General features: G+C 41.7%; 1 protein-coding gene across 1 annotated transcript in view; it reads left to right on the top strand.

Annotated features, from left to right (window-relative positions):
* prox1a (prospero homeobox 1a) overlaps window positions 1-27,665 on the top strand; it is a 105,176-nt gene that overhangs the window by 29,545 nt on the left and 47,966 nt on the right. The gene's annotated exons all lie outside the window — the stretch shown is intronic.

The raw sequence follows: 27,665 nt of genomic DNA, 5'->3' as shown, positions 1-27,665 counted from the left end.
TGATGTCAGTGAAATTTAAATTCCACGGTGTCACAAAACTCTTGGTATGATGTAATCTTCTTTTTAGAGGTCACACTAAAGAAACCACCACTAAAATATTTAAACATGGGTAGTAGTGACCATGGCCACAGGGAAGAACTGGCAAGTAAAACTTGTTTTTAAATTGTCACATATTGACCAATATTTTACATTAGATTATGGAGGCAAAATTGCCCTGCGCCCTGATTGGGGTCGGTAAACTTCTGGGGCCGGGACTTTTAGCGCCCGGCGCAGAAGTCTTGCCCCTGCCGCGAAATTGCCCTTACTATCCCTGAAAGTAAGCAGAACACCATCTTGCTTACTCCATTTCCTTTGGGAGCGGTTACTGGGGCGCTGAAGGAAGCACTACGCAGATGCTCCGCTGAGCACTGACGCACTTCAACACCTGTCCCCGTCGATTTAAAGGAGACGGCTTCTGCAAGACCTCTGATGGCCTCCACTAGGCCACCAGGGCAGCGTGCGACCAAGCCAGCAGCCCGGCACCCAAGTTGGAGTGCCGGGCTACACGATGGCGATCCAGGCCACCATCGTTGAGCTGACCCAAGAGTCGGCCGACAAAAAAAGATGGCAGGCTGGGGTGTTGGCCCTCTCCCCTTTAAGGAGCAAACCAAGAGCGGATGTGCAGCAGCTTCGTGACCCTTGAAGCTGGCGTTGACATCCGCTCACGCCAGCCTCATGACCCGCAGGGAAATTTCCCCCGCGGGGCGTTGAGGGGTCGGCGCAGGGAGGGGGAGGGGTTGCCATGCACGCCAATGACGTCATCACTGGTTGCGAGGTGGCCCGGGGCGCTAACTCCCAGCTAATTTCCCAGGAGGTGGTAGCGTCCCCCTCCCCAGGCGAAAAGAATTTTACGTTAGCGGGGATATAAAAAGGGGCAATTTTTCCCCCTATATCATCTTGCTCCATTCATGCACATTTTCTGAATCATCCCATCGACTATAAAGGCTAGATAGTGAAGTAAGATTAGATAGTGAAGTAGGTTTGAACATACACATTTTACTTTCGTATCTGGTTTTCAAAAGGAATGTACTTTGGAAAGGAAGTGTATATTGCCACTAAGGGATGGAAATGAATCTCACAGCTGGATTTAAAATGTTTAGAAGAGGTATGAGAAGTTTTTGAAAGAGGAAATTTAACTCTTGAAGACCTGTCAGTTTGGGTAGAAATCTGCCTCACCACTGGTAAAGAAAGTAATAATTTGGAATTGAGATAGGCAACCAGGACACGAAGAGGAAATTGATGCCTTTTTTCAACATATAACAGCTGCATTAGGAAAAGGAAAGAGTGATGGTTGAGGGTTTGTATCTGCCTTAAATTAAAATGGAATCGGGACGGAATCATCCAAAATGTCAGTTTAGGAAGCCAATGCAGCTCTGCTTTTTGATCAAACTTGTTAAAATGGGGACTAGGAATTTATATACTTGATGTAATATTTAGTAATGAAATGGTGGAAAACTTTAAAGGTAGAGAGTAATATTAAATTTGATACTGTGATATATTTATGAGCTAAGTGATCAATTTCAGGAAAGTTGATTTTAATGCCATAAGGTCAAACTGGTTCAGATATATTAAGGGGAAAAGTAGTCGAGAGGTATGTTGCCAATGAGAAGTTAAATGCTTTTAAGAATGTTTGATGGTCAAAATTAATTGCATCTCATAAATATTAGGTTGATGCTGAAATATAAACCTCAAGTTTCAGCTTGAGCACCATTTGTTCTTAGGATGTGGACAACACTGGAAATGCAGTATTTTATTGCCCATCCTCCGTTGTCCTGAGGGCATTAAGCCAATAACATATTGTGAGATTGGAGTCAATTGTGCCCGGACAGGGGCAGCAGATTCCCTTCCCTGAAAGACATTAATGAACCAGTTGCGTTTTTGTAATGAGAAGCTTTCATGGTTATTTTTCTGGTGCTAGCACACAAATTACTAGATTGCTTTAACTCCAATTCACAATTTGCCATATTGGGATTTGAATGCAGAACCTCTAGATTGCTAGTCCAGTACCATAACTACTAGCCTATCATACCCGGTAATAATTGTATAACCAATTGGGTGGGCAGCAGCAGGAAATAGGATGGAGAACCGTAATATTGGAATCCAACTGCTTTCACACCTGCCCTGTTTTCTGCTGCGATTTTCTGGTTGCCAAAAGAAGGGCCCATGCTTTTTTTTTTGTATGGGCAACTGAGGCAGTGATGTCATGCCACCCATTTTCCATTTCAATCAAGTTCATTCATATTCCCACCAGTACAAAATGGGCTTCTAGAGTTGCTGGTGACCATAGAGAAGAGAGAAGAAAATTGAGCAATTCTGGATTCAATATTAACATGTGCAATTTCTGTTTTTTTTTAATTGTTGACAACTATTTTGTCATCGACCTTTTGTACCATTTTCTGATGGCTGCTGATCTTCTCCCCCCAACCCCATTTCTGATTGGAGGAAAAAGAGGAGGAGAAGCATCGGAAGGAGAGCATGCTAGTGAGGCTACACTGGAGGTGCATGCCAACATCCGCTTATATCCCCACACCAAAGTACATTTACAGACCACCAACATCATAGCACTGATATACCAGTGGCTGGTAAGGTTACCCACCCCTCCCAACCCGCCTCCTTTTTAAAATTCCGGCAATGTTCTCTAAAGCCACCAATTGTATCTTCTTTATAGACAGCCAGTGACAAATGACAGGACACTGTAATTTTACAAAATGGCCAGATTCCCCAATGTCCAAGGGGTCTGATTGCACCCACGTGTCCATAATTGTTCTCTTGCTTAAGCCCTTTACCTATGCCAACAAGAAAAGATTCCACTTTCTTGTGTAGTATGTGATTGGCAGCGCACCATAATACAATTCAATTCTTGCTTCTCTGGGAATTGCCACAATTCCTTCATTTTAAAGCAAGCCACTGTCAAAGCACTCTGTGACCCTTAGAGGCAAGATACTGCGTGGCTCCTGGGAGATCAAAACTATCCTCTGCAGCCATGGTTAACGACCAATGCACTGTCTCAGGACTTCAGATGAGCACCACTTTCATGAGCATGACCATCATTGAGAACACCATTAGCATGTTGAAGATGCACTACAGGTGCCTGTATCAATCTATAGAGGAGGAGGGGACAGTGGAGATGGAGGACGGGAGGAAGAGGAGCGGGGGAGAAAAGGTGGAGGAATGAGTGAGGGAAGTTGGATGGGAGGGGGAATGGAGGTGCAGTGGAGGAGTTGACTGAAATTTGTTGCAGCTTTTTTCTAAAAGGATCTAAGCATAATCCTGAGAATCGATGATCTGCCAACTTGACATCTATAGTAGGAAAAACTTTGGTCCAGAATCTGATGTAGCAGGGATTCTAACCGTGTCTCCCATTAGTTAAACTTGTCCCTGCACCCTTCAGCTCAAAAAAAAATTAAGAGTAGATGAATTATATATCAAATTAGGTACAGAAAGAGAAATAAAGAGGGAAAAAAGATTGGAATAGGAGAGAAAGAAAAATGAAAAAGAAAGAAAAGTGTCCAACAACAATTAAAACCTGAAGGAATGATCTCCATACATGTAATCGTTAATTTTCAGTGCTAGATGGGTTGATTTATAGTCATTAACATTTATCACATCGTTAAAGGGGTACTTACACTTGTAATGACATAACTTAACTTTCTGTGGTGCATTTAATGGGAAAATTCCTACAAAAACAGGGAAGGCTAAGGACAAGATGTCGTTTTCGCAAAGCTAACCGCAGAGGGGCGCAATTTGGACATTCGCTTTTTGACATTCACATATAACCTCGTATCTGTACCTCACCTGAAGATGCTGTACCAGTTACTCTAAATAACAGCGAGCGCCATAATGTGGTGGATGTTGTATTGCTTGATGATCAGATTTATAAAGTGTCTAACAACAAACTTGTGGCTAAAGTGAAAGCTCCTGAAATAAAGGAGGGTGTTTAAAATTGTTACTAATGGTGACAAATGGTTAGTTCAGCCAATGGCCGGAGTTCAAATTAGTCAGCTAATGGCAATGGAATACCTCCGGGATCAGTTAAGGATAGGAATAGGCCATTTGGTGCATCAAGGCTGTTCTCTCATTTTGTTAATCATGGCAGCTCTATCTTAATCCCAATTCCTTGCTCTTTGCTCCATATCCCTTAGTAACCTTACTTCCCATACATCTAAATTTGCCTGCCCATTTCCATCAGAAGATTGAAGATTGGAACTCAGGAGTTCCAAAAAAAAATTGTGGCCTACTTGTAGTTCATCAGCCTGCCTTTGGACTCCCACCACCCTATGGTCAGCAGGGGCTCAGGAGTAGGCCACAGCACTAGCTTTTCTGTGCGCCCTAGTGCTAAGGTATCCAGCAAGTGAGGCAGAAAACCAGGAATTTCCCCCTGCCCTTCCCACCTCATTTAAATGGTGCTGTCTGTCCTGTGCCTTCTGCAGACTCAAGCCAGATTTGCCCACCACCCTGTCACACCCCAGAAAATTCCAGAAATCAAAGGGCAACATTAAAGAGGTGGAGAACCACTCATCTGAGTTTCAGCCCCTTTTCCTGATCCTTGAGTCAAAGGACTGCTCAGTTCCAGAAAAATTAGCCCTCATGTAGATGAAATTTGGGGGGTGAAATTGTCCCTTTTTATAGCCCCTTTAGCACCTCTTGAGGGCGTAGGAGACCTGTCGACCCAAGGAAGGGGATGCTACTTCCTCCCGGGAAATTATCTGGTAGTTTGTGGAGGTGCTGCCATGGCAGCGCCACGCCCTGGGGTTGCCGCACAACCGTCAATAATGGTTCCTTCACCGCCCCACCACCGCTCTGGTAACCGCCCCCAAAGGAAGTGGAGCGCATGAGATTGCGTTCCGTTTCCTTTTGAGGGGCGGTAATCCGAATTTAGCGGTGGTGACGGGACTTCTGCTCCGGGCACAGAGAGTCCCGGCCCCAGCAGATTACCGCCCCCAATCGAGGCGCAGGGCAACTTTGCCCCCTTGGTGTCATGGTACTTATGAAAGTATTATTGCAGACAATGGAGCTAATTGAGGACAAAATTATCCCAGACTTCAGTTTGTTGAATTAGCCAAGACGAAGACCAGTTAATCTGATCTTTGTGGAAACGAATGATTGCAGAAAAAAGATTCAACTTTTTAAAACCATGAAGTGAATGACTCATATAGAGTAGACAATTGTGCTGCACAAAATATCGATAGGCGGGTGAGGGAACCTTATTAAAAGCTCCTGAATCAATGATGTGAATTTAAAACAACTAATGAACAAACTATAGTAAATTTTACATACTCAGGATGTCACCAATGAGCTGCTTTTGAGGTGTAGTTACAATTGTGCAAGCAATTTTGATGGCATTGTTGTGTAGGAAAATAGCATTTTTTTTGCTCAATTGATGAAACGAAATGCATAGTGAAGTAAATACTGACTCCATTGAAACATTCAAAGAGGAATCAGATGAGAGCACCGCAGTGAAAGTTATGAGTCTCCAGAGGGGGGAGAGAAAATCAGAGAGGGTGCTGTTGCTGGAATGCTCTGTCCTTCCCAACTAGCAGCTCAAATAGTACTACTGGGGGTTCTACCTTTCTTCCACTCTTGTTCTCTTTCTCTCTTTTCTTTCTCAATAATTTTTAATATTCTGAGCATTACTATTGCACTGAAAACAGAACATTATTCTATGTATACCCCTCTCTCTTTCAATGTTTCTTTCACTTTGTGTGCCTTTTCCCTCCTCCCTCTATTTCTATTTTTCTCAATCGTTCTTCCCCTCATTCTCGCCATCTCTTTTCCCCCCATCATGCACACTTGTCCTTCAACCCTTTCTTGTTTTTCTCTTGTCTCCCCCCCCCCCACCACCACCACCCCTTTATGGGCTTTCAGCTCTGTTTCCTTCTGCCAAACATCCAATCACTTTCTCTCGCATGATCTCTTGTATCTATTCTAGAATAATTTGTCACTGTGCCTAATTGAGTCTGGAAGTCCTGCTGAGCCAGTTGAACCCATCCTGTGTATGAACCATATCAGAAATACTGTTGAGGGAGGGGAATAGGGCCTTCATCTTAATGCATGCTTACACATGCTCTAGCTTCAAAGCTGATGTTAGAGATGCACTCTGATACTTATTTTTCTTTTGATTTACAGCTATTAGGAAATTCTGTGCAATCCATTACCACCAGATAGGGTGGGGGTGGAGGAGAAAAAAGGTTGAATTATTCTTAGATATTCTCCCTATGGCAATTTTATTGCTGACAAAGTGCAGCACCATGCAGTACAAAGGAACAGCAGAACCGAATGAAAATTTTTCATTGATTTCTATAAGCAGTGTTTGGTACATAATTATTGTCTGTGAAATATAAGAAGAATAAGTACAGCTGTGTTTTTTTTAAATGGGTTCTCTTCCCCTTTCAGAAGTAATGGACTTAATTGAGTTGAAATAAACTACTGGTATAGATGACATTTGGTGGGAAGATTTTGAATATTCAATCCAAAGAATCTTGTATTCAAATGCATCGTCCAACACTATGAATATTTAGCTCATCACGCAAGCCTCACTGAAGTGTAGTCTAATGGTAAATTGAGAGTTTAAGCTTTTGACTATGGAGTAATGCAGTGATTAGGAGCACTAGTGCCATGGAATATTGGGATTCAGGTCAGTGTCAGCAGACATAAAGTAAAGATTTGGTTACTCTCCACAGGAAGTAAGGACATTTTGGATGAATTAATCCATGCTATTTCAGAGCCATATTGGTATCAGCCTGAGAACAGATAACTTACTTGCCCTCCCTTATCACCTATAAGGACATGATGGGGAGAGGGAGGAATTTTAGAAATGATTAGCAGGTTAATACCTTCCAGCAAAGCTTCAGGGTTATGGAAACCATACAGGTCTCACTGTTCCTGTGTGTATATTTCCCAAGAAAGCAATGAGTGGTCAGGTAAATTGCAGGTAGGCTTAGGTTCAAGTTATTTTGGGCTGGTATCTAATGGTTTCACTTATACCATGATAATAATTGCCTTCCAATGCAAAGTCAGCATCTCGCATACGCTCCCACTGAGGTTGTAATGCTGCTTGCATCACCCTGCAAACATCTGTGAAACCATGATACAGTTTGTTCTGCACTGTGCACTGTTGGTACAAAGAGATTCCAAGAAAGCCAGAGCATCTAAGGAACATGGTCAAAACCACACAACTAATACTTAACCAATGTTTCATTTTAGTCAACCCACAGAATCTGACTCATGCTGGTATGTAAGTGAAAGCGTTGATGTGTAAAGGATCCTGAATAATTGTGTTGTATCTGTGTTAAACTGGAGTTGAACAAGACTATTCTGTAAAACCTGGTACTGTGCTGACTGGTTTGCATTTTGTTTTCTACTTTCAATCAAGAGCCATCTGAATGCAGCACTAAAATATATTTGAGTATACTGCTTATAAGGCACATAAACCCCAAAACAATTCCATACACATCTATTAGAGTGCAACTTTTAAATTTATTTTTACAGCCAAGTGGCAGTTTTCGTGTGCAGACAGCACTCCATATAATCTGAAATCTGTATCTTTTGCTTTCTAGTCCTGTTAGAATTAAAATACGTGGAGTTTATCAATCAACTTTGATTGCAGTAAGTTAGTCACTCAAAGGTACATAGGATTCCCTCCATGTCCTCAATCTCTGGAAGAACATAAGAACATAAGAAATAGGAGCAGGAATAGGCCAAAAGGCCCCTCTAACCTGCTCTGCCATTCAATAAGATCATGGCTGATCTGATCTTGGCCTCAACTCCATTTCCTGCTTGTTCCCCATAACCCTGGACTCCCCTATAGTTTAAGAATCTGTCTATCTCATACTTTAATATATTCAATGACTCTGTCTCCACAGCTCTCTAGGTTAGAGAATTCCAAAGATTTACGATCCTCTGAGAGAAGAAATTCCTCCTCATCTCGGTCTTAAATGGGCGACCCCTTATTCTGAAACTATGCCCCCTAGTTCTTGACTCCCCTACGAGGGGAAACATCCTCTCCACATCTACCCTGTCAAGCCCCCTCAGAATCTTATGTTTCAATAAGATCACCTCTCTGTCTCCTAAACTCAAATGGGTACAGGCCCAACCTGCTCAACCTTTCCTCATAACACAACCCCTTCATCCCAGGAATCAACCTAGTGAACCTTCTCTGAATTGCCTCCAATGCAACTATATCCCTCTTTAAATAAGGAGACCAAAACTGTACGCAGTACTCCAGGTGTGGACTCACCAATAGCCTGTATAGTTGTAACAAGACTTCCCTACTTTTATACTCCATTCCTTTTGCAATAAAGGCCAACATTCCATTTACCTTCCTATTTACTTGCTGTACCTGCATGCTAACGTTTCGTGTTTCATGTACGAGGACACCTGGATCCCTCTGTACCGCAGCATTCTGTACATAAGAAATAAGAAATAGGAGCAAGAGTAGGCAATTTAGCCCCTCGGTCCTGCTCCATAGTCTCTCTCCATTTAAGTAATATTCTGTTTTTCTATCAACCTCACATTTTCCCATATTATACTCCATCTGCCAAATTTTTGCCCACTCACTTAACCTATCTATATCCATATGCAGACTCTTTGTGTCCTCCTCGCAACTTGCTTTCTCACCTATCTTTGTATCATCAGCAAATTTGGCTACATTACACTTGGTCCCTTCAGCCAAGTCATTAATATAGATTGTAAATAGTTGAGGCCCCAGCCCTGATCACTGTGGTACCTCACTAGTTATAGTTTGTCAACCTGAAAATGACCCATTTATCACGACATTCTGTTAGTTAGCCAATCCTCTATCCATGCTAATATATTACCCACAACACTATGAGCTCTTATCTTGTGTGGTAACCTTTTATGTGACACCTTGTCGAATGCCTTTTGGAAATCCAAATACACTACATCTACTGGTTCCACTTTATCCATACTGCTCGTTACATCCTCAAAGAACTCTAATGAATTTGTCAAACATAATTTCCTTTTCATAAAACCATGTTGACTCTGCTTGATTGTGTAAATGTCCTGCTACTACTTCCTTAATAATAGATTCCAGCATTTTCCCAATGACCGATGTTAGGCTAACTGGCCTATTGTTTCCTGCTTTCTGTCTCCCTCCTTTCTTGACTAGGGGCATTAAATTTGCAGTTTTCCAAACTGCTGGGACCTTTCCAGAATCTCGAGAATTTTGGAAGATTCCAACTAATGCATCCACTATCTCTGTAGCCACTTCTTTTAAGACCCTAGGATGCAGGCCATTAGGTCCAGAGGTCTTGTCAGCCTTTAGTCCCATTAGTTTGCCTACTGCTTTTTCTCTAGGGATAATTGTTTTAATTTCCTCCCTCCCTTTTGCCCTCTGATTTTTTTCTACTATTATTGGGATGCTTTTAGTGTCTTCTACCATGAAGATAGATACAAAATATTTGTTCAAAGTCTCTGCCATTTCCTTGCTTCCCATTATTAATTCCCTAGTCTCATCCTCTAAGAGATCAACATTTGCTTTAGCTACTCTCTTCCTTTTTATATACTTATAGAAGCTCTTGCTGTCTGTTTTTATATTTCTTGCTAGTTTACTCTCATCTATTTCCCGCTCTTTATTATTTTTTTAGTTATCCTTTGCTGGTTTCTAAAATTTTCCCCACTCTTCTGGTCTACCACTAATCTTCGCAACATTGTATGCCTTTTCTTTCAATTTGATACTATCCTTAACTTCCTTAGTAAGCCATGGATGGTTCATCTTTCTCAGAGTTATGGGAGAGCTACATTAGAACTTGAATTCATACACTACGTTAACGTTTCAAAGCTGCCATCCTTTAACTGAGATTGGGATGTGTCGCATGTAAGCCACACCTTCATTTATGCAGATTTTCTGCAGCTAATTAGCTGGAATTTCATATTCATTTAAACAGCAACAAATCAATTCAGTACATAATGTGTGAACTAGTAAGAAAGAGAGTCACCAAATAGGAAATTCAAAATAGGCAGTCCATAATGGCTGCCAATTATAAAATATTTTTTTTAGTTCCTTTTGGCCATCATCTTGGTTTCTCTATTTAAGCTGAGCACTTACCACTGGAAATATGGTCTGTGACATTAAAATATCACACATTTTACAAGAAATTGATGAAACATGTCGACACCAGCATTTCTTGTGTTTGATTCTCAAGTTCATGCAAGGATGTTGGGTCAAAGAAGCAGATGACTGTTGGCTGAAGAGGCTCAAGCTGTCAAGATCCTAGCATGCATATGTACATAAGAACATAAGAAATAGGAATAGGCCACCTGGCCCCTCGAGCCTGCTCTGCCATTTAATAAGATCATGGCTGATCTGATCTTGGCCTCAACTCCACTTCCCTACCTGCTCCCCATAACCCTTGACTCCCTTATCGTTCAAAAATCTGTCTAACTCCACTTTAAATATATTCAATGACCTAGCCTTCACTGCTTCCTGGGGTAGAGAATTCCAAAGATTCATGACCCTCTGAGAAGAAATTCCTCCTCATCTCCATTTTAAATGGGCGACCCCTTATTCTGAAACTATGCCCCTAGTTCTAGATTATCGCCCTGTACAGTTGTAGCGGGACTTCCATACATTTATATTCTATCCCCCTTTCAATAAAGGCCAACATTCCATTTACCTTCCTAATGCTGTACCTACATGCTAATGTTTTGTGTTTCATGTACGAGGACCCCCAGATCCATCTGTACCACAGCATTTTGTAATATCTCCACATTTAAATAATAATTTGCCTTTTTATTTTTCCATCAAAGTGGATAACCTCACATTTTCCCACATTGTACTCCACCTGCCAAATTTTTGCCCACTCACTTAGCCTGTCTATATCCCTTTGTAGATTCTTTGCGTCCTCCTCACAACTTGCTTTCCCACCTATCTTTGTATCATCAGCAAATTTGGCTACATTACATTTGGTCCCTTCATCCAAGTCATTAATAGGATTGTAAATAGTTGAGTCCCCAGCCCTGATCCCTGTGGCACCCCACTAGTTACAGTTTGCCAACCTGAAAATGACCCATTTGTCCCAACTCGCTGTTCTGTTAATTAGCCAATCCTCTATCCATGCTAATATATTACCCCCAACTCCGTGAGCGCTTATCTTGTGCAGTAACCTTTTATATGGCATCTTATCGAATGACTTTTAGAAATCCAAATACATGACATCTATTGGTTCCCCTTTATCCACCCTGCTCGTTACATCCTCAAAAGAACTCTAGCAAATTTGTCAAACATGATCTCCCTTTCATAAAACTATGCTGACTCTGCTTGATTGTATTATGCTTTTCCAAATGTCCTGCTACTACTTTCTTAATAATGGACTCCAGCATTTTCCCAATGACAGATGTTAGGCTAACTGGTCTATATTTTCCTGCTTTCTGGCTCCCTCCTTTCTTAAATAGAGGCGTTACATTTGTGATTTTCGAATCTGCTGGGACGTCTCCAGAATCCAGGGAATTTTGGTAGATTACAACCAAAGCATCCACTATCTCTACTGCCACTTCTTTTAAGACCCTAGGATGCAGGCCATCAGGTCCAGGGGACTTGTCCACCTTTAGTCCCATTAGTTTGCCTAGTACTTGTTTTCTAGTGATAGTGATTGTTTTAAGTTCCTCCCTCCCAATAGCTCCTTGATTATTAATTATTGAGATGCTTTTCGTGTCTTGTACCATGAAGACCGATACAAAATATTTGTTCAAAGTTTCTGCCATTTCCATGTTTCCCATTATTAATTCCCCAGTCTCATCCTCTAAGGGACCAACATTTACTTTAGCTACAGTGTTGAGCTACATACAGTGTTAAGACATTTTAATGATTGACAGCAGGACTGGTCATTCATGGATCATGATGTGTCTAATCCCTTGCCCTTTCAATAGAAAATTGCAGAGAACAAAAACCTCCAGGGAGAAACTAACATTTGTTTCTTGTACAAAACATCAAAACACAGTAACGCATGTTCTGCATTGAGGTAACTTTGAAATCAAAATGATTCATACTATATTCTAATTGATGTCTTCCCGCTGTAATCAGGTAGTACAGTAAGAACGCCAAACAGAGTTAGAAGTGAGGAGAAAATTGCAAGTGGGAAAGTATATTTATTACTTTTTACTTGTTATGTGAACAAATGTGCTTTTTGAGTTCCAAGTATGAACAGTAGCTATGAGTATCATTATTGAGATGGGATTTATGTCCTGAATTTAAGTTTGAGATTTTTAAAAACTGTTGTAGCAGTATTCAATAAACAAAGATTGACGCAAATTAATTTAAACTTCAGTTTAAATACTTTTTGGCCTGTGATATAAAAAACACGCCTGAAATAGACGTGGAGAGCTCTTTATTTACATATGTGTGGTATGCGAGCGAACAACATTCTTTTATTTATTTATCTATCTATGAACACACAATCTTGGCTGACACTTCAGCAGAACTGAAGGAGTCCTGAATTGTTGGAGATGCTGCCTTCAATGGCTGTGCCCACAGTGCATTATCCTTTCTCTACTTCTCTCCAGCGTTTGACATAGTCGCCACACCAATCTCTTTGGAAGAAATGTTAAACTGATGTCCCAAAATGTTAAACTAATGCCCCATCTGCCTGTTCAAGAGGACATAAAAGATCCCATGGCAATATTTCAAGAACAGGAAAGTTTTCCTGATGCCCTGAGCAACATTTATCCCTTGACCAAGGCCACCAAAAGAAACGTATTGGGCCACATCTTGCTCGAATAATAATGGGATATTAACATCGCATGCCGTTATTAATGTGCAAATCGGCCAGTAAGTGCAGCGGATTCAAAGATTTATCCCACTCCGCATTTGCTTCACATAATCAGCATCTTACCCTTATCCTTCCCTGTTATTTTTAAGCACTTTCTAGATTTGCACATTTAATTGGATATTAAATTTGCCACAGAAAGTTAAGTTTTGTCATTAACATCATAAGTACCTTTTTAAACATGTTAATGCAATGCCATTCAACTTCTCTGGGCCCAAAATGGAACAATTTACAGTGCTCAATCTCATTCCAGTATGTAGTAAATTCTTCTTGGAGATTTTTTAAATTTCACTTTTTAATTTTTTCTTTACTTTTCCTTTCTATCTCTTCTTTCTCTTAATCCAATCTTTCTTTCCCTGTCTATTTCTCTTTCTATATCTGATTTGACTCTAATTCACCCTATTTCCTTTTCCATCATTCCTCTGTTTCTTTCTCAGTCTTTAAATCTCATTGGTTAAGGAGATAATTGGCCTTGCAGTTCACTAAGTTTCTAGAATCCCCATTGCCGCCACACGTTATCAACTTGCACTTCCAGCAAGTTACGGCACAAAAACATTTGGAGCTGGAGGGTGCAGATAAAAGTCTAACTGGCAGCACATGCCACCAGATGCCCTGCTCCAGTGAAATCCAGCCCATTAACTAGTAATTTATCTAATTTTCTGGTGTGTGGGATCTTACTGTGTGTGCAAATTGGCTGCCTCATGTGTATACATAAAAACAATTTCCACACTTCAAAAGTATTCATTAGCTGTGAATCACTTTGGGACAGTCTGATTGTCCATTCAAACATCTACCTACCAACCTATTGGCAGTGAGTCATTAAAATGTTTATTGTGCAGGAATCAATCAAAAAACACTTTACTGTCTCTGGGGAGATTTCTTACAAACAACTTTTAAAATTCTCTCTGGAGGTGTGAAATCCCCCCGCCTCCCCCCCCCCTCCCCCCCCCCCCCCCGACACACACACACACACACACACACACAGACTCATTGTGAGCAATGCAATTTTTACTAAAACAGTCCACTCTCCAGTATCTTTGACTAGAGATGTCTGAACTTTTGTAGTATAGTCCATACGTCTTCTAATACATTCTGTGGTATTCCATTCGTGGTAAATATATTTCTAGGCCAATAACTTTTATTAATACAGCACCTTTAATGTAGTAAATTGTCCAAAAGCACTTCACTGAGATGTAATTACAAATGGACGCTCGGTCAAAGAAGCAGATATTAGGAGGGGTTAGGATAAACTTGATCAAAAATGTGAGATTAAGGAGGGCCTTAAAGGAGAAGAGGGAGGTAGAGAAGTAAGGGGTTATGGAGGGAATTCCTGAGCATGAGACCTAAGTGGCTGAAGGCATGGTCATTAATGATGGGGGGGGAGTGCGGAAGAGGTCAGAGTCAGAGGAATGGAGAATTAAAAAAAAATGTTGGCTGTAAGGTGGAAGGAGACTAGAGAGAGGGAGGGGCAAGATATGAAGAGATTTAAGCAGATATTTTTTAAATTGAGGCCTTGGGACTGGGAACCAATGTATATTGGCAAGGACAGGGTTGATGGGTGAGTGGGAGTTGTTACAGGATAGGATATGGATAGCCGAGCTTTGGATAATCTGAAGTTTAGAGGTTGTAGAGGCCTGCCAGGAGAGCATTGGAATAGTTGAGTCTGGAGATGACAATGACATGGCTGAGAGTTTCATTGGCAGATAGGCTGAGGTAGGGGCGAAAGCGGGAGAGGTTCCTGGAGTGAAAATAATGCACAAATAACGTGGTCACAGTCACCGAGAATGCTATTCATGATTTCAGTGCTGTGGCAGAGATGGAAACCTGATTGGAAATATTCAAACATGGCATGAATTTAGAAAGCAATAGAACATCAATGATTTTGGAGAGCAAAGGGAAGTTGGAGATGGAGTGGTAATTTGAAAGGACAGAGGTGTCAAGCATGGGTTTTTAGGGAGCGGGTGATGACTGCAGTTCTGAAAGGGAAGGGGATAATACCTGAAGAGAGGGAACCATTTATAATTCTAGCTTACATGGGGGCCAAGAAGGGAAATTGATGATGCTTCAAAGCAGCATGAGGTGGGTCAAGGTGAGCTTGAAGAGGGCATGGATGGGGGGGGAAATGGGAGTGAAGCTAGAGACACGTAGGTTCACCGCTATAGTGAGGGGAGTCTGGCAGAAAGGACTATAGAGGAAGCAGCAAAGGCAGTTGATGAGATGGCAAAGAAGTCCATGAGATCCTCGCACTTGTTGAAGTAGAGGGTGCGGGGAGAAGAGTTTAAGGTCGTGGAGAAGGAAGCTGAGGCTTATCTCTGCTCTCCAAGATGAATTCAGTGTCATACTTGCTTTGGAAAGGATGCTTTTTTTATTTTTGCTAATTCATTCCTTGACTGCTATTTTATATAATCTACACCAGGCACTTTTGTTTCTGTTATGGAAGTGAATAAAAGATAGCTTGAGTGTGCTTGTTACAAGTTATAATCCAGATGTTGACATCCTAAAGATAGAGATCAGGGGGGTAATTTTAACATATCTGAGCATGTGGAAGTGGCTCGGGTTAAATGGGGGGAAATTGGAAGTGTGTTGGGAAGCCGGCTCCAATCCGATAACTTCCAGCTTTTACTCAGGTGGGACAAGAGGCAGGATGCCAACCTGCTCCCAGGAGGCGGGTTGGCGCTTTAAATATGACAATGAGGCTGGATTATGTAAATTCCTATAATTTCCCTCTTGTGGTTTATGACATTCAACACTTTCTTAATAATTCTAGCTTGTACTTGTCACAGACTGGCAGACATTGGATGGACATTCCCCCGGAATCGGATTCCCTGGGATCGGGGATTGGATTCCGCCCCCTCGGGGTCAGGGATCGGATTTCCTCCCTCACCCCCAGGGTCGGGGATTGGATTTTCTTTCTCCCCGCCCCCCCCCCCCCCCCTTCCACCCCACATGGTCATGCGGGCTCCTCTAGAAGGTCTGATCCCAATGAATATCCATTCCATTTTCTGCCAGTCTGTGACCAGTCAGGAACTATTAAGAAAGTGCTTGAATATCATAAATCACGAGATCACGAGGGAAATTATAGAAGTTTACACAATCTACACAATCCAAATTCTCATAGTTTAGTTTACTCAGAGTTTTCCCATTGGAACAACTGATTTTCTATTCTTCAGTCACTATTAGTATCTTGACACCAACTCTTATTCAGTGTAGAAAGGGCTGGATAATCGTTACCAAGTCAGCCGTGTACTCTCAGTAAAATCCTTTTCCTGTTATATAGTGTAAGGCACTCTTTTACTCTTTTGCATTTATTATATATAGACGATAGATTTCCATGTGTGGTGCACACCAGGTGGATGGTTGGCAGAGCGAAAGGGGTGTCCACCCAAAAGCACCAGCAAGAGGCACGAGCCATTTTCATAGTCGAGCCTCATTTTAATTTTCCAATATTTGGATCACTAATGAGATGCTCACATGGTGGTGGTGGGGGTGGTGGGGTGGGGGGAAGCCAAGCCAGCATTTCCTGATTAAAAAGAGGGGAAGAAGGCAATTCTGGGGCGGGCTTCCAGGAATCGGGGATCTGTCTATTGGTACTTGAAAATTGAAGTAATCGGACCGTGATTCTCATTGTATAACGAGGCCCCTGCCTGTTTTCAGCAGGAGCTTTGGCCGCCTAGTACCAGCCAGATTGGTAACTGGAATGGGATGTAAAGTTCTGCATGCTACTACCCCACTTCCAACTGAAAATGGGGATGAAAATCATGGCTAGCCTGTCCTTACAGAGAAGTAATGTGATGATAAAGTTTGGTTTAAATGTTATCGAAACTGGCAAAATTACAACCTTGAAATTGCTCCCATGCATCAAAATTTTTAAGTGTGTGCATTTTTGTACATATGTAGAGCATTTTACATAAAATACTGGAGTAGTTGAATTGAGCTTTTTTGTTGATGCTAGGCATCTTGTGGGATATTTAGTCTTGCTACTCTAGGTGTCTATCCCCATTGAAGTATTCATGGTTGTGATCTCACTGCTTATTGAATGATAATCAATATTTAACCGGGTAATATAGCAGCCTGCATATAGAGTCTGACCACTTTTTCTCCTCTAGCTAGTAGCTCTGTTCTAAACGTGTTTACCATGCTTCCTTCACATTTCTATGAATAAATATATAATACATATATCAAACAGAAGCTATGGTTGGGGATTGTAGCATTTATTGGATTATAGCGTTCCTCATCTGAGCTGCTAGGATGCCCACGTGAAATGACATTTCCTTCCTCTCCTAATGACTAAAAAGACACAACTCATTTAAAAAATAACTTTTTAAAAAAAAAAGAAAACATTTTCCACCCGTGACTTTTTAGCCAGCTAGGAAATGTTTACCTTTTTTTTTTGTCTTTTGCAAATATCACTTCTGCCATTTAACCATACCCAGTTCTCCACCTACTCACTTTACAAGTCATTGTATTTATTTTCCTGTACGTGTTTTATTTTCCCTTCCCCCTTTCCTTTGTTCTTTTCCTTTTTACATGCTATTCATCTGTAATATCCTCCAGTTCTGAGGAACATCAACTTTTGTTCTCTCCACAGATGTTGCCTGACCTCAGTGTCTCCAGCATTTTCTGTTTTTGTTCCAGCATCTGCAATATTTTGCTTTTTGTTCAGGACATTTCTAGATTGTATCCTAGTTTTACATTTCATAAAATCCTCCACTAAGCTAGAATGTTAAAGTAATGCAAAGAAAAACCTCATTCTTACCAGAGTCAATTATGATAATATCTTTATCATTAGACATTTGTGATGATGCGGAAGAACACTGAATTCTAAGTTATCAGATTTTTGCTAATATTCTTGAAATAGTTTTACATTAAATTTAAAGGACTAGAGTTCACTCTGCATTTGTGCCCAGATGCATCCGTAATCTGGGCGCAAACAAATTACATGAATTTTGGGTGTAAGTGTAACTACAATATGGCCAAGTCTCCTCGATCTTTTACATCCGTCCATTAATCCCTCCATCTGAATAAATCTCCGCTCACAAAGCTGGTCATGCTTCCGACTCTCAAATACAAGTATGAGTATCCTCCAATTACACTTGTTTTGGGCTGTGAGAGGTCATTCAACATTGTGTCCAGCTTTTCAGGTGCAGTAGGAAACAATTTTTCTGCTTTTTTAATTGCAATTGTTGTGCATTTTAAAAACATTTATCCTCTGAAAATACAGAGAAGAAGTGAGATCTGGTCTGTATTTTCTGTTTCTTTTAATGCATTTTTATGGCTTGCGTATGTCACATTAAAAATCAAAAAGATTTCCCAATTGCAGGTTCGTACATGCTTTGCCTGATGCGAATGAATCTAAATTTTAAGATTTCTTGGGCCTCATTTGTTTACGGTGATTCATAGAAACATAGAAAATAGGTGCAGGAGTAGGTTATTCGGCCCTTCGAGCCTGCACCACCATTCAATAAGATCATGGCTGATCATTCACCTCCATACCCCTTTCCTACTTTCTCTCCATACCCCTTGATCCCTTTAGCTGTAAGGGCCATACCTAACTCCCTCTTGAATATATCCAATGAACTGGCATCAACAACTCGGCGGTAGAGAATTCCACAGGTTAACAACTCTGAGTGAAGAAGTTTCTCCTCATCTCGGTCCTAAATGGCTTACCCTTAACCTTAGACTGCGACCCCTGGTTCTGGACTTCCCCAACATCGGGAACATTCTTCTTGCATCTAACCTATCCCATCCCGTCAGAACTTTATATGTTTCTGAGATCCCCCCTCATTCTTTTAAACTCCAGTGAATACAGGCCCAGTTGATCCAGTCTCTCCTCATATGTCATTCCTGCCATCCTGGGAATCAGTCTGGTGCACCTTTGCTGCACTCTCTCAATAGCAAGAACGTCCTTCCTCAGATTATGAGACCAAAACTGAACACAATATTCCAAGTGAGGCTTCACCAAGGCCTTGTACAATTGCAGTAAGACCTCCCTGCTCCTATACTCAAATCCCCTAGCTATGAAGGCCAACATACCATTTGCCTTCTTCACCGCCTGCTGCACCTGCATGCCAACTTTCAATGACTGACGTACCATGACACCCAGGTCTCGTTGCACCTCCCCTTTTCCTAATCTGGCACCATTCAGATAATATTCTGCCTTTGTGTTTTTGCACCAAAGTGGATAACCTCACATTTATCCACATTATACTGCATCTGCCATGCATTTGCCCACTCACCTAACCTGTCCAAGTCACCCTGCAGCCTCTTAGCATCCTCCTCACAGCTCACACTGCCACCCAGCTTAGTGTCATCTGCAAACTTGGAGATATTACTCTCAATTCCTTCATCTAAATCATTGATGTATATTGTAAATAGCTGGGGTCCCAGCACTGAGCCCTGCGGCACCCCACTAGTCACTGCCTGCCATTCCGAAAAGGTCCCGTTTATCCCGACTCTCTGCTTCCTGTCCGCCAACCAATTCTCTATCCACGTCAATACATTACCCCCAATACCATGTGCTTTAATTTTGCACACTAATCTTTTGTGTGGGACCTTGTCAAAAGCCTTTTGAAAGTCCAAATACACCACATCCACTGGTTCTCCCTTGTCAACTCTACTAGTTAACCTCAAAAAATTCTAGAAGATTTGTCGAGCATGATTTCCCTTTCATAAATCCATGCTGACTTGGACCGATCCTGTCACTGCTTTCCAAATGCGCTGCTATTTCATTTTAATAATTGATTCCAACATTTTCCCCACTACTGATGTCAGGCTATAACGGTCTATAGTTACCCGTTTTTTTCTCTCTCCCTCCTTTCTTAAAAAGTGGTGTTACATTAGCTACCCTCGAGTCCATAGGAATTGATCCAGAGTCGATAAACTGTTGGAAAATGATCACCAATGCATTCCCACTGATGCCCATTTACGCCCATTTTATGTTCGAGCATATTGTAATGAGATTGGGAAGATACTTGAGCACAACATTGGGTGCATTATTTGGGTCTAACTTTTGGATTGCGCCCAAAGAGGAATCTCCAGGTCAAAGTAACTACATCACAGTTGGTAAACCTTCAAAATCAGCAACAGTGAGTACATTGACAGTTGGTGCTGGCATGAACTACCACTGCCAGCAGAAAATAGAATAAAGCTCCACTTAAAATTAAAACTGTATATATTTTAAAAAGTGATTACAGGGCTGTAATCTAATCTAGGGATTCAGATGCCTGTTATAAACCACTCAAGCTTTGTTCTCGCAATTTATGATGCCATGTCAAGCCTTCGATCAAATTACTGCTTTGTAATCATTGCCAGGTATCCATTATTCTCCATTAAAAAAAATTGTGACTCTTGTTGAGTTGTGTCTGGTCTGTAATTTATTCATAGAATATTATTCAGTTTTAAAAAGAAGCTGTTAAAGGGGAAAGAACATTTAAAAAAAAAGGCAGGAATAAGAAAAGTTAGATTTTCTGATATTGCCGTTATTTACATCAGTATTGGCGAGTTTAGATGGATTCAAATGGAAGTACAGAGTACGCTATTTACACCTAATTTTGCGAGATCAGCATAGTTACAGGTGCAGATGCAGCTTGTGTACTAGTGGTTTAAGCGAAGAATTATGTAAGTAAAATTTAAAGGGATGTGGACAATAAAAGAGCAGTATCGCCGGGGGGGGGGGGGGAGGAGGAGGACTTGGAGGAGCCCCAAAAGGCATCTACATCGATTAGCAGCCTTTACCAATGCTGAAAGGGCAAGGAACTAAGAAGAAGAAACAAACATGAAAAAAACAGCAACTCAACCCTCTATATTTAATGGCTGCTGAAGTAGAGGCGGTGCTACATGAAATATTTGCAAAAAGGGTTGCCCTCTACTACTCCATAGTACTGTTCCCATATGTCAACATTGCAGCTTGTCTACTTGTGCTAGCCCTGTGCTGCATGGGAGACACAAGTGTCCTAGTAGTAGACGGCACAACACTGCATCTGCCCCTCAGCTAACCCAGATATTGCTAGGTTGTTATGCCAAGGCCTGCAGAAATGGCTGGCCTCATGGTGGGCATAACCATGCAATGCTGGTGAAAGTATGACATACTGTGATTAGGATGCTTCCGAGGATGCATTCAATATTACAATTAGTGGAGCTTTCACATATTTGTGAGGCAATTGGTTCTGCTGTCCAGCTTTCTTTGGGAAGAAGAACCTCCACCTGAGTTATCATCTACCAAAGTGAGATATTTTCACCCTATCTACAGGTGGAAGTACCGTGGAGTAGGCACAGATCATGCAACCTGACATGCCTGGTACCTCAATAGGTCTTCCTTTCCAAATACATCAGATAGGGGATTCCCACTGCTGCCAGTAATGATGCTGTGGGGAGAGATAATTGACAACGAAGATTCATAAGTGCCAGCTAGAAAAAAAACAAAAAAAAAGTTAAGATGCCTAAAATTAATGTTACCTTTAATGTGTCCTTTCCATGACTTCCAGCATATTTACTGCCACATAGCAACCCCAGACGCCATTTCAGATGGACGTTCTTTACATCTGGCATCCTGCAACATCAGAATGGAGGTAAATGGTGTGCACCCACAAATTAATATTTAATTTTAGTATGAGCCTGTTTAACACGGGAGCTTCCACCACCTGGTGGCCCTGCCCACTAGAAAATGCATAAGACCACAAGCTCGGCGTATTTGAGAGGTGAAGTTGGACCTTCACCCACCCAATTTCCACTGCAGCAATGGACAGCTGGCATCAAAGTCCAGTCTGAAAATTCTATTTGCTCAAACACTCCCACTGTATCATCCTAGTGTATTTTGAGCAGCCCCAAAATATTTTGTCTCTGCTAAGCTACCAGGCAGGTTATTTGAAATATTTACCACTTTTTGAATGAACAAGATCTTCTTGATGTATCTTTATATTGTTTTAAATTTACTTAACCGGAGAAATACCATTCAAAGTATTTCCCTTCAACTTCCCCATTCTATCTGAAGAAGGTAGATAATAAATATGTTACTATATAAGATATATAGTATGCTATATTGCATCAGCCTCACAAAAATCTGTCTTTTTGGATCCTTGCCTCTGTTTGTCAGTCACTTAAAGACTTGTGTTACAAGGAGGACTATAGATATCCTAGAGAAGTTTCATTCACTGCAATGGTGTATTTTCTCTCTAGGGCTGGGCAGCTACATTTGGCTCCCAGCCAGGCTTGTTCAAAGTATGCCTTCCAGACACCCATTGGTAACATCTCCCAAGTCTGCCACTCTGCCATGTATCACTCTATTAAGTGCAGTCACGTACCAGAAAAATTTAGTAGCAGTGAATTAATCTTATTAAGTTGTACAAAGCTAGCTGTGTTTGTATCTTGTATGTCACGATCTTCTCCATATTAATTTTGATGTGTTTTAATATTAAGTACTCCCCCAGTTGAAGAAGTAGCACTGGTGACTGGTTACACAGGGTGTACAGAAGACCTGCTACCTATACACATGACTAACACTGATGCTACCACAGTGATCTCTGGTGCTGTAGTTGCTGAGGGCTCCGTTCTTTTAGCATTAGTGCCTACTGTTGTTTGTGCAGGCTTGTGTGATAGCACTGAACAACTGTTAAAAGGAGTTGCTGCTGTGCTACTCCATGCATGAGGTGAAGGGCATCTGCTCACCATGCCCATTAATCTGTTTGAACATCGGAAAGTGGCCATCTGTAATGTTTCAGAATTGTTCCTTCCTCCTCCCTCCCTGACCCTGGTTATGGCCGGCTGTAACCTTTCTCCAAGCCAACTGAAGCAATCCATGGAATTTTGACCCCAAAGCCTCTTTGTCAGCAATGAGAAAATCTCTTGTATATGGACCTGTGTCTCCATTACAGATACTACCTTGTGCTCAGTGGAGGTGCAAAAAACCATTGCTCCCTGACATCACATGTAGGAGATGGGAGTACATCTCTAGGTGTTGGATTCCCCCAGACTATCCAGCCACCTTCTGATGTAGTCTGCAAGGAGACAATTGCCTTCTTAGTACAGTACTGCTGCTGTAACAGCCGACCCATTAGAGCCTCAAAATATTAATCATTAGAGAAACATAGCTTGCTGGACTTTCTTCCTGCTGCCCTCCTGCCACCCCCACCATCACTACCACTCTACCTTTCCTTACTAATACTCGGTGCCTTACTCTGTACTTTCTTATCCACATCAGTGCCAACATCTTCTGCGCTGTGTATATATGTGCAAGTGTGTGATTCCCTTCTGTATTTACATTGCCACTTTGATGTTGTATATCATGTAAAACATTAATATAGGATAAATATGGTACTTGTGAGTGGTATTACAGTCTCCAGGCTTTATCCCTTCCAGTCTCTGTCAAGCAAGTCCACCATTCTTTCCTCATGCAGTATGAATGCTTCAGTCATGAAAATCCATCCCTGACACTTGTTTTCCCCCCTGTCCTATTACGTGAGAGTATTGCCCATAAAGATAAGAGTAGCAGAATTTGAGGTACAATAATTTTGCCATGGTGGTTCCTTTATGCAGTACATTCTCTCTCCCCTCATGGCATGTAAAATCGAATATGCATCGTCACTTCTAAGACCTTACTTGCTACAAACTCGTTAACATTTCTTTATGTTGCTAGTGTTCTTTTTGGATATATCTTTACATAAACTTTCCCTTGTGCATATATTTCATTTGCTCCAACATTACAGTAATGTTCATGTCTTCCGTATGTGCTGCTCTTCAAACTTGTTCACCTTTCCCAAATCTCCAGCCAGTAGAGGAGACTGTTGTCTCTGCCAGTGACACGCTCCTGTGTTTATCACCTTGCTGAATATTAAGTAAAGACGGATAAATGTCATCCTGCACCAAATGTGCTTCCACCTCTCTATGTTCACCATATTCCTTAGGAAACAGCGATTGTGTTTGCAGATCCATTAAGTGCATCAAAAAATATTTTATCCACGTTTTAATAAATTGAGGAATGTTTCTGTGTTAATAGCCATTCTTCATTTTAATAGGAGAAGAAACTCAAGAGAGAAAGTCCCAAATTTCTGTTGCTACTGCCAGGAATAAACTAGCTGTAATGATCTGGTAATAAAAGACAATACACATTCTTTCCAAAGCTGTTAATGATTGCTAAAAGTGGAAAATGTCCAAATTGAAACTGGCTTTATATCTGTTATATTAAAAAGCTTGCATTCACACACATTTCTTGTTCACATTGCTTGGCCTAGAAATTGGGCTGCATTGCTACAATTTGTGTCAACTTTTTCCTGTTATAAATTGCTGTGTGTGTGTTTGTAATGGGCTTTGTACCTGTGAAAACTGTCCCCATGTCTTCAGCATAAATATTTGAAAAGGAAAAATATGAAACGTTATTAGGAAAGACAAGAAAATGGGATTAGAATAGAACTGGCATGGGCATGATGGGCTGAAAGGTTTATTTTTGTCCTGTAATTACTATGAACTATAACCAGTGTTATAAAATGCATTAACTCTAACAGAATCCCCTAGTTTATGCAACCCCAATGCAGCTCCTCTATTTGCATAATGAAATGAAGAATGTATAGGACTCCATACGGGAACTAGAATTTTGTATTCTTGGGTCTTGGTCCGGGGGAGCCTTGGCTTCTCAACCCTCAGTTATTTAGGGTGCATCTCTGGAGGCCAAGGCTTTTGCACATCATGTCAACTTTTCAACCTCGGACGTTTCTATTTGCATACTGGAGGCAGGCTCTCCAGCTTCAGACAGAGGGTAGGATTCTCTCATGGCAGGCCTTGAATGGTTTTGGGAAAAACATTTTGACTCCCTCCTTGGGTCTGTGCATGGCAGCACTCTGAGTCATTATGCAGGCCGTGGTTGCCAGGAACATTTTTCTTCTCCCTTCCACCAATCTTTCAATGCTAACTTCCTTGTTTCCAGCAACAGTGGATATGGTGAGAACCATGAATGGTTGCAATTTCCCATCATTTGCATAAAATCTATATACACCGGCCTACATATAAGTCAGTGAACGATCTGGCAATGGGACTAGCTCCAGAAAAAGAAGAGTGGCTGCAGCAGAGCATGTTCCTGATCACCTTTCCATCCCATTGCCCCAGATATGCCAATAAATCAGTGGCAAGCAATAGAAAGCCAGAACCACTGTGTTCACACAATGCAGGCTGTGGGCTGAATGTGGCCTCACTGAGCAGCTTCTGATTGAAGAAGGAGCTGACTGGTTGGATAAAAGTAACAATTCAGACAGAGTGGCTACTTGCTCTCTCAGTGAGAGTGCAGTGGGCTGACACACGTATCCCGCTTCCAGCAGTGCTGTCTTCCCCTTTCATTTTGGGCTTGCAGATAATGAATTCTTGGGGCCAGCCTCAACCGGAAGGGGACAGGAGTGTCCTGGGAATGTCAGGCCGTACTCCCTCTAAGAACCAGGAGCACTATTGTAGGATTTGTTTTTATTTCTCACTGGCAATCCGTTTTTGCCATTGGGTTTTTCCACAGGGTGAGGGTTTTACAATAGGTGGCCTCGGATGTTTCTTCCTCTAACTTGCTTGCAAGCCTAAATATGGATACCGCCAGTTCTTTTCACCCATGGTTGCAGAGACAAACAGGAAAGAGAGACAAGAAAGAGGAAGTGAAAAATGTAAAGTAAAGAGAGAAAAGTAAATGAGCACACAGTGAAATGAAAATAGAGAGTGAAGGTGTTGGAAATTGCACGACTCCAAAAAGTGCAAAAAAGATTGGAAGATTGGTGTTTAATCATAATGATTCTTGCAAAACATGGCCCACTCATTAGTTATGATGCATAAATCTGGTCCACTGCTTCAAAACGTTGGATCCCTGGCTTGAACTAAGCAAAGCTTTTAAGGTGGGGCAACTTGGAGTCTTGGCAGGATTGATTAGATTTAAAATATTCAGCATTCTAAATAGTTGTTAGATTTGGCAGAATTGGCATGCAAATATAATCTGTGCTTGCTACACTGCACTGGGGTTTTTGTAATATTGGGCTAAGGTGAAAGTGGAACAAAATTTGATTGTGGTATTTATTATGCTACATGAATGTACATTTTCTTGTCTTAGCCCTTCTTAGAAATGACGCATAACCGGGAGCAATTTTAACCCTACCCGCTCAGCAGAAACCTGGCGGATGGGCAGTTAACGCCACCCTGGCTCTTACCTATCCGAAAGCCGCCATAATCCTAACATAGGAACATAAAAAAATAGGTGCAGGAGTAGGCTATTCGGCCCTTCACCTATTTCAGCCTGCACCGCCATTCAATAAGATCATGGCTGATCATTCCCTCAGTACCCCTTTCCTGCTTTCTCTCCATACCCCTTGATCTCCTTAGCCGTAAGGGCCATATCGAACTCCGTCTTGAATATATCCAATGAACTGGCATCAACAACTTTCTGCGGCAGGGAATTCCACAGGTTAACAACTCTCTGAGTGAAGAAGTTTCTCCTCATCTCAATCCTAAATAGCCTACCTCTTATCCTAAGACTCTGTCCCCTGGTTCTGGACTTCCCCAACATCGGGAACATTCTTCCTGCATCTAACCTGTCCAGTCCCGTCAGAATCTTATACGTTTCCATGAGATCCCCTCTCATCCTTCTAAGCTCCAGTGAATAAAGGCCCAGTTGATCCAGTCTCTCCTCATGACAGTCCAGCCATCCCTGGAATCAGTCTGGTGAACCTTCGCTGCACTCCCTCAATAGCAAGAACGTCCTTCCTCAGATTAAGAGACCAAAACTGAAATCAATATTCCAGGTGAGGCCTCACTAAGGCCCTGTACAACTGCATAAGACCTCCCTGCTCCTATACTCCAATCCCCTTACTATGAAGGCCAACATACCATTTGCCGCCTTCACCGCCTGCTGCACCTGTATGCCAACTTTCAATGACTGATGAACATGACACCCAGGTTTTGTTGCACTCCCCTTTTCCTAATCTGCTGCCATTCAGATAATATTCTGCCTTCGTGTTTTTGCCCCCAAAATGGATAATCCCACATTTATCCACATTATACTGCATCTGCCATGCATTTGCCCACTCACCTAACCTGTCCAAGTCACCCTGCAGCCTCTTAGCGTCCCCCTCACAGCTCACACCGCCACCCAGTTTAGTATCATCTGCAAACTTGGAGATATTACTCAATTCCTTCATCTAAATCGTTAATGTATATTGTAAAGAGCTGGGGTCTCAGCACTGAGCCCTGCGGCATTCCACTAGTCACTGCCTGCCATTCTGAAAAGGATCCGTTTATCCTGACTTTCTGCTTCCTGTCTGCCAACCAGTTCTCTATCCACGTCAGTACATTACCCCCAATACCATGCGCTTTGATTTTGCACACCAATCTCTTGTGCGGGAGCTTGTCAAAAGCCTTTTGAAAGTCTAAATACACCACATCCACTGGTTCTCCCTTGTCCACTCTGCTAGTTACATCCTCAAAAAATTCCAGAAGATTCATCAAGCATGATTTCCCTTTCATAAATCCATGCTGACTTGGACCGATCCTTTCACTGCTTTCCAAATGCGCTGCTATTTCATCCTTAATGATTGATTCCAACATTTTCCCCACTACTGATGTCAGGCTAACCGGTCTATAATTACCCGTTTTCTCTCTCCCTCCCTTTTTAAAAAGTGGTGTTACATTAGCTACTCTCCAGTCCATAGGAACTGATCCAGAGTCGATAGATCTGCAATTTTAACCTGCTCTCCTGAGCAGGCAGCAAGGACATGTGGCTGAAGCCAACAGGGTCCTTCTTTACATCGGCATGTTGCAACCCGATTACATCATTGAGACCAGACTCTAATTTTAAGTCGGGTCTGAGTGGAGAATCCACCTAGAGTTAAAATC

The sequence above is a fragment of the Pristiophorus japonicus genome, chromosome 9 (assembly GCF_044704955.1).
Source record: "Pristiophorus japonicus isolate sPriJap1 chromosome 9, sPriJap1.hap1, whole genome shotgun sequence".
Lineage (NCBI taxonomy): Eukaryota > Metazoa > Chordata > Chondrichthyes > Pristiophoridae > Pristiophorus > Pristiophorus japonicus.
The sequence above is the reverse complement of the archived record's forward strand: the minus strand, read 5'-3'. Positions and strand labels throughout refer to the sequence as shown.